The sequence below is a fragment of the Anguilla rostrata genome, chromosome 15 (assembly GCF_018555375.3).
Source record: "Anguilla rostrata isolate EN2019 chromosome 15, ASM1855537v3, whole genome shotgun sequence".
Taxonomy (NCBI): Eukaryota; Metazoa; Chordata; class Actinopteri; order Anguilliformes; family Anguillidae; genus Anguilla; species Anguilla rostrata.
Window position 1 is genome coordinate 33,777,314 of NC_057947.1, and position 7,233 is coordinate 33,784,546.

A 7,233-nucleotide genomic window follows, 5' to 3' on the forward strand; every position below is an offset into this window, starting at 1 on the left:
GCATCTCCACCATCCATCTTAGTCCGTGAAACATTCAATCACTCAGTAACATATTAGCTGGAACTCCCTCGTCTTTGAGTCAATATATCATCAGACTTTTTAATCAAGAGTCACCTGTCTAAGATGTGTGACTGCTGCTTCGGATTGGATCTTTGGGTTTACTGTCTGAGACATTCATTCACAGTGATGACGAAGCTTAGTGCAGAAACCACTCGAGACTGCCCCTTGTGGAAAAAATAATATTGAAACTTCAATACTGCATTGATTCTAAACCACATTTTTTGGAATAATAATGCTCTCTCCAGTCCTCGATGCCTGTGAAACAACTGATTGATTGCACGTCCTTAATCAAGAAGCAAAATAATTAATTTAGCTAAATCAGTCTAATTTAGCTTCAGTGAGAAACCCTCCAGCATGTCATATTTCATCCCACCAATGAGATATTTAAAAAATTAGAAAAATTTGGAAGAAAACTGAATGATTGCTGAGAGGCATTGTTCACTACCTTTTGATTGTTTGGGGTCTCTTTTGAAATGTCAGTTACAATTAAATATAATATCTGCATTAAGGTTGCTCCTCTGATTATAGAATGTGCAGTTTGCCTACACTGAGCCACAAATGAATTATTATTTTTTGGACCTGAGAGTTTAAACTCATTGAATCTCAGTGAATTTATGAGCAAAATTTTTTAATGTCGCTCATATCTGTCACTGCAGCTAGCAACTCCTCGCTGGACAAGGTGGTACACAGTAGTGTGAAAGACTTATTTTGAATGGAAAATACAGGCAGAATAGCCAGGGGCCACCAAAATTTATGTTTGTTGTCGGAAGTCAGAGGGTCTTTCACAATCATTGCTTCACAGCTGAAACACAGTTTGTAAGGAGAACGATCAAGGAAAAGCATACCAGCTCACGATAATTTGTCATTTGAGAGTTTTCCTCAATATTTAGAATTTCAGAAAATTCAGTATGTTCATCTTATGGGCACATGAGGCAAACATATCCTTTCTGAGTTCTGAGAACCTAGCACGTGTTAGTAGCTTGAACCCTCAGTAACACACTTAATTATTCATGAACACAATTTATGAAAAAAATTGACTTGTTGTGGCATATGGCCTGTCTGATCAAGTGCCTAATCTGTATGGCATATGCCTGTGATAGTGTCTTAAAATTTCCTCTCCTGATAAGCTTCAGTTGTGGGATTTAATATGAAATTGCATCCTGATTGAACCTATAGGTCATTTAACTAGTTAATTAGAATTTTATATACTAATTCTTTAAGCCTGTTGGTTGATGACGAGCAGAATTGATCAAATCTGGTTACATACCTGGGCTTACCCGATGCTTAGCTCATTGATTTGATGAGCCTGTCTGGCTTTAAATGTGTCTGAAAAATCTGAACATTGGTGCCTGCAGGGGGCGCTGTGGGTGCTAAACACTCTTGCAAAATATGTGTCTGCTCTGACCTCAGAAACCTGACAATGAAAACAGCATAGCATACATAACCAATCACATACACATGTACACACATGCGCACACACAAACACACACACACACACACACATGTGCACGCACACACACACACATTGCTTTCCATCGCTTAGACGACAACCTTATTAATTGCAGATCATGAATTGTTTGCGACACCCATCGTCTGTGACCCATTTAAATCGATAAAGGCCTGTATTCAATCAACGTTTTTTCTTACGTTTTACAACTATGCTCAAAAAATATGCAGCCAGTATTGTAATTTGTTTGCGTGATACTGACAACAGTGAGACAACAGAAAATCCACGTTTCCACATCACATCACAGATGAATATACAATAACAGGGTCTGAATTTGGAGACAAAAAACAGAGGTTTGGCAATAGCCTGAGAAAGAACCTAAATTTGCATGTGCCTGTCAGTTTCCTCGTAGGAACAGATGCTCATTAATAAAAAGGAAATGGCCAGATTTGAAGCCTTATGCAAGAAACCCCACACTGTACTCTAGAGGGTAACGAGGCGAACTTCCTGTCAATCATAACAGACCGGTGCGGTGCCACTAACTGTGGATCTTTATTGAGCTTTTATTCAAAATGTGCGGCAGCCCTCATGCACTTCCAGCTCTTTGTTTGGACATGAAAATGGTTTTTGTGTGATGCTGTGAAGTGTTGGTCATTCACAGGAACAGTGTCTGTAATGTTGCTGTGATTTATGATTGATTATAATAAGAGTTTGTGATAATAATTACACATGTTTTGTGTGTATGTGAAACACACTTTCTCATACTATTTTATTGAGATGAATAAACAGCTGAAATTACCTTTGCATTAAATAAGCATTTAGTGCATAGCCTATTGTGTTTTCCGAGAACGAGCACATGAAATTAATGGGGTGAGGAGCCTTATACACGATATAAATAAAAAGTGTGTAATTCGTTTTTTCGGAAATCACCTAAAACGTGTGATTCGTTTTTTTCATAAATCACAGGAAAAACCTGTTATTTGTGCTTGCGATTCACACGTTTTATACGGATGTATTTGTGAACAACAGCGCAGGATTTAATTCGTACGTGTGCGCAACGGAAAAACGTCGCTCCAGCAGACGAACCCGCTACACAAGTCAGGTTTTCCCTCGTCGCTCGCGTCGTCGAAAAGCAGCCGCTCGCTTTCTCTGCTGCCGAAACCGACCCCGAAAAACAGCGCAGGAGGAGAGTCCGTGTCCTCTGGTCGAGTGGGTGAATGGGTATCGGCTGTCCTAAGACAACACAAACCACTCTGCCGTAATGTAAGGCCCGGGTTACTGGGGCGTATCTGGTGTCCTGGCCCAGGCCCACTTGACCCCGTTTCACGGTGATTTATCTGGGTTCGGTCCCAGTTTAGGGTCGCCCTGCACGGCTTCGTCGGTCGGGGGGGCGGTGGAGGGGGGTGGGGGGGGGTGGTTGGCGGGAGTCGTTCAGGCGTGTCGTCCTGACTCCAGCTCCTGTCACCCCTCGCGCCGAGCGCTCAGGAAACAGATCCGGCGTCTGCCGTTCCGCTGCCTGAGAAATGTGTCTGGCACACGAAATGGGGGGGATTGAAATGCGAGGGGCGCCTGAAATGCCGGAACGCTCTAATGCGGGGGCGCTCCAAATGAAGGGGTGCTCGAAATGAGGGTGCTCGAAATGCGGGGGGCTGATGGCTTATTTGGTGGGGGGGCCGGGGAGGACGGAAATTAGAACCGTCCGATGCAGTCATGCCGGGCTGTGACCTTCTCCCACCTCATGGCTGAAGGGTTAGCGGTGCGTGTGTGTGGGCTTGGTCAGAACTTTAGGGTTGGAGGTTGGAGACAACCTGGGAAAGCTTGCAAGTTTTTGTTGTGCTGGACGTGGCGTTTGTAGACTTCCTTCTCTCTGGTCCGAACAGGAAGCTCTGACCCAGTGCCACTGACAGGGACTACTGCCCCGCGCAGTGTGGATGGGGTTGTCTTTCGGATGCAAAGTTAATCAGGGCCCGAAGTCCCGAGATACAGACTCTTAGAACTTTGTGTGATCTCAGAGAACGCTGTGTTCCGTAGTGCCCTGGCCAAATTAAAACCTGGCCCCTTCACAAAAACGATCGCCACGATTTCTAATCTCCTCATCTGCAGGCCAGCTGATGCTTGTGGAGCTTTTCTGGCTTTGAGATCAGATCTCGAGACAATGGAACTCTGTATGAATGCGATACATGATTTTTAAAAAGATTATATTTATTAAAGGACCTGAGAACATGGTGTACGTATGTTCCCTTGGACTTGGCACAAAGTAGTGTTGCAAGCAGAAAAGAAACAAACACTCATTTTGGGTTATTTATATTCGTCGGTGACTGATCTCTGTCCCCAGGGGGGCGTGAATGGGGGGGGGTAGCTCTCTGATTGGCTAATGGAGCCTCCAGGAGGGTGGGTGCTGTTAATAGAGGCATAAACTGTATGGAAGAAAACATTTTGGTTTGGTTGGTCCAGAGGGAGGGCACATAGGAGGAGCCTGATCAGCTCATGGGGTGAGTTTAGTTTCAGTGACAGTTAATGCAGGAGGCCAAATTAACTTACAATGAACGTCGACAGTGAAGGCTATATGCGTATTTATGGACGTGCCACTGGTTTTGTTTTTACAGAAAAATACTACGTACCGAGGATCGTGGAGCTGGCCGCTAATGTGGGTACAGCTGGGCAGACCGGGCCGACATTGAGAACACCTTTTGCCAAAAGACTGCATGTATTCAATCCACGAATAGAGATGAGATATTGTGATAAAATGAATACAGAGGTTTTATGTATGTTTCTAAACCGTGACGGTTGATCGTGACGAGAGTCACCGTTCACCGTTCTAAGATCATTTTTTAAAAATGGCTGGTGCTCTTTGTACCAGGAGGGAAATGATAGAAGAAATGGGAAATGATAGAAGCATTTTGGTCCGTGACAGGAACAGTGCGAGAGCAGCGTATCATGGACGCGTGCCAGGTGAAAACAAGCGGTGTGGCTTGTGTGGAATGTCGTCTCCCTCGAGGACGTGGAATTTCCCCTACCCCACCGATTATCATTAAGTCACATTTCAGTCTTCAGGCACAGCCAAGCATTCCTGCGCAGGGGAAGGACGGCCAGCTCGCTGACAGATCCAAGGCGCTAAATGTGGCGTGAGATTAAAAAATATAAAATAAAATAAAATGATGGTAATAAAAAAAAAGATGTCTAATTTATAGCCATGTAAATCTCAGCAAAAAAAAGGTAGAGGATCCTGCACCTTGTAGGTGTCAAGAGAAACTAAGGCTTCTAAATCTGAGAAGACTTTTTGTCTGTTTTTGTGATGTAAGGAATTTCGAAGAGCATGTGGCACACAAAAGGCTTTAGGGACTCTTGCATGATGGGGGATATTGGTTTGGGACTCGGCTGAATGTACGGGTGGCTGTGTACCTTCTGCTAAAGGGTTGCAGGCTCAATTCCCAGGGCCAACACTGCCGTTGCACCCTTCAGAAAGGTGCCTAACCTGAATTACTTCAGTACATGTACAGCCGTATAAAATGTAAAAAAAAAAAAAAAATTTTAATTTTTAAAAAGCTGTGTAAGTTGCTGTGAAAGGGGAAGAGTGTCTACTGAAAATGCCTGTATGTAATGTACTTCTGACTTTTGATTATTTTTCCATGTTTAAGAGGAAATAGCACATGAACCAGGTTTTATTTTCCCTTCCACAGGAGATGATCAGTATCATTACATAGCCGCTCATTTATCTATTCTTATTGCACAGTGAAATTCTCAGACCGGTGCCTATGTTTTGTAATGTGGGTAGAATTCCTCCAAAGAGTGCACATTTGACCAATTACAAGGGGGGGGGGGTGGGGGTATTATAGTTAACAGCTCTGTAATGAGAGGATTATGGCGTTTTAACAAAATTATTATTCCGCCTCTCCGATGAGAGTACCATTAGAGCACTCTAATAATGACATTATTCCGGCTCACTAATGAGGCTATTGTTTAAATTTTGTGGCCTTGCCAAGCCAAACGAATTGGTTTAATTGTAGGGATTATTTCAGTAAAAGAAAAAAAAAAAAAAAAAGAGGAAACCCTTAATTCAGTTGTTGCTTTGAATAATGTCTGTGTCTGGAGAAAAGGTTGATTAATTAAACACCATTGTCAGGATTTGGTTCTTATCACACGGTGTCATGTTAACTCCCCCCGCCCCCCTTCCCCGGCCCCCACTCCGTAGCGAGCACAAATATTTAGCTGTTCTCTCCTGCGGATAATTCCTGTGCATATCTAACAGGCCTAATAAATTATTATATCCAAACAGTTATCAACATGTCCAATTACAGTAATTACATCACTCATACTGATTTGCGGATAGAACTGGATAAAAAAGGTTTAGAAATGCAGGGCAGGCTGTTTAATGGGCTACTTCTCTCCCATGAGGACAAAGAGTGAGTGTTGTACAACAACCCCCAACCCCCCCTCACCCTCATTTTCGATCCTTTACTTATAGACAGATGTCTGCTCAAAGTCAACATCAATACACATAATGCTACTCTCACACAGATCGTGATATTCATGAATATGTCCTTTTAAGTGGCACGAGTGCCTGAAACACTTATTCTGGGATGCGGAAAGAAGCACTTGGATTGAGAGGCTTCTCGGGATGACTGAAATGGAGGAGTACCTCGATAATTGGCTCTCTTGGTTTTTGGAGAGGCCTGCAATTTGCAATCATCTCACAACTGGTCTATGTTACATGCCCCATGCTCCACAAATTACAGATTAATGGCTGGCACTTACTGACTATAAGCCCTGTTTGGTTTGTTTGGCCAAAACTTGATATTTCAGAAGAATGCTGAAATCTCTTCCAGAGATGTGTCAGTTATGCAGCCAACTACCATGAGACCCCAGACGCACACACACACACACACACAAACAGATACACACACAGGCACACACACACAAACACGTATACACAGGCACACATGCACAAACACACATACACAAGCGCGCGCAGACACAAACGCATGTACGCTCATGCTCACAGACGCAAACACACACACACACACACACACACACACGCACACAGACACACGCACACCACACGTCGGGTGCAGTACATCCGTCCTTGGCACGGAAATCACACACAAGCCAAGCTGCTGGAGAGCCTGGCTGCGCAGGGCAGGCATTTTCGCTCATATGCGAGTAATTAACTTTGTTCCTCACCTCTCCCTGTGTGTGAAATTCAAGGAGCTTTACTGTGAGCCGTTTCATTCACTCCAAAGTTTTTGATGTTGTGGCTGTTTGAATATGAAAGACTAAGGAGCTTCATTAAAGCGGGCACACTGCCATCAACTGTGCGCTGGGGCTGGCGTTGTTCTACGCTACCTTTTATCAGAACGGCTTCAGAAAGGAAACGGGTCAAATTCCCTGGCAAACTGCCACTATAACATGGTCTTGCTAGCAGAAGCTTGAGGAAAAAGGTAGCACTTGCTTGTCTTTATCGAACGACACAAGGATAAATTATGAATGCTAAAATGCATTAGTGTGTCTCTCTTGTTTAACTTCAGCACAAAATAACCATGGTGTAATTGAGCTTTGTTTCTTTTATTATGTTGGGGTTTTGCAAAATTTTTTCAGGCTAGTGCCCCTTGTCATGATTTTTGAGCCGATCTGTTGACTAATCCTGAACTCGTGAACTTTACCGACTCAGAAGCTTTGTCAGTCATTAACATTCATAACCCTGTTTTAGTGCGTCAAACAGAATTTAG